This window comes from Gracilinanus agilis, chromosome 1 (genome assembly GCF_016433145.1).
Source record: "Gracilinanus agilis isolate LMUSP501 chromosome 1, AgileGrace, whole genome shotgun sequence".
NCBI lineage: Eukaryota > Metazoa > Chordata > Mammalia > Didelphimorphia > Didelphidae > Gracilinanus > Gracilinanus agilis.
Genome location: NC_058130.1, coordinates 505,812,023 through 505,813,481, shown reverse-complemented (window position 1 = coordinate 505,813,481; position 1,459 = coordinate 505,812,023).

Sequence of the window (1,459 nt, the reverse complement as noted above, 5' to 3'; positions counted from 1 at the left end):
CCTAGGACCTCCCTTCTCTAGGCCTGGTTCTCAATCCACTGAGCTATCCAGCTGCCCCCTTGTCCAATAATTCTTAAATTGTCTCTCCTGTCCCTATTTTCTAGGTTAGTTGTTTTTTAATAAGGTATTCCACATTTCCTCTTTTTTTGCTCTTTTGATTTTGTTTTATTGTTTTTTGATTTCTCATGTAGTCATTAGGTTTTAATTGCCCAATTCTAACTTTAAGGGAATGATTTTCTTCTGTGAGATTCTTAGCCTCCTTTTTCAATTTGGCCCATTTCTTCTCACATTATTTTTATTTTTCTTCCCCATTTTCTTCTGCATCTTAATTTTTATAAACTTTTTTGAGCTTTTCCAGGATCTGAGTCCAATTCATATTTTTCTTTGGAGCTTTGCATGTGATTGCTTCACTTTCACTTTTCCTTCTGTATCTATGGCTTAATCTTTGTTGCCATAAAACTTATCTATAGTTAGGTGATGCTTTTTTTTTTTTTTTAACATTTGCTCTTTTTTTCCCAGTCTTTTTCTTGACTTCCACTTTTATTTTAAAAGTAGTCTCTCTTCTCAGGCAGGATAGGGCACTCTCTTAAACTTCAGTTCTTTCTTGATGCTACCTTAGTCTTATTTCTGGGTTTCTGGAAGTTTCAGTTCTTCAAGGTGTTATGAAGGCTTGTGGGTGGGAGCTCTGAGAGTCACCTCCAACTGCTTATTCGATCACCCCCTGAGACTGCTGATGGTTCAAAATCTAGCCTCAGGCTTGGGCAGGGGCTTTTATCCTCACTCTGGACTTAAATAGACCAGGCACACTGTGGCCTACCTTGCCCTAGGGCTCCACTTTGTCCTTATGGTAAGGGCTACCTCGGTCTGGGCTCCTATAATCCAACACCTTGGAGACCATCTTCACTGGAGATCTGGGGACCTAGCTCTGAGTTTACAGAGTAATATACAAACTGCCTCAAACTGGGATTAAAGTCCTCCCCATAAGCTTGGGCTGGGGCTCCTCACCTTGTTCTGGAGTTGCACAGATCAGGGGCATAGCATGGACCATCTTGGGCTGGAATTCTGGGCCTTATTGCAGGTACTTGGAATTTATGGGGTGTGCATTGGGTTGTACCACTGTTGGTTCAGGCAGGGACTCGGGGCCTGGATATTGATTTGGGTCCAGGTTCAGAACCTGGAAAAGTAGATGTGGGGTAGGGGGGGACTTGCTGTTGGATTGCTCCTTACTCCTTGTAATAGCCTTCTTCTGGGTGTGCTCCCCTCTCACCCCAATGACCCAGAAACTATCTGCCTACCTTTCAAATTTTTCTCTGCTTGAAAGTTGCTTCATTCCATCTCCTTGTTGGTTCTTTCACTCCAGTATTCATTTGTGGTCTTTTTTTTTTTAACATTTATTAATATTCATTTTTAACATGGGTACATGATTCATGCTCCACCTTTCCCCTTCAACCCCCCCCCC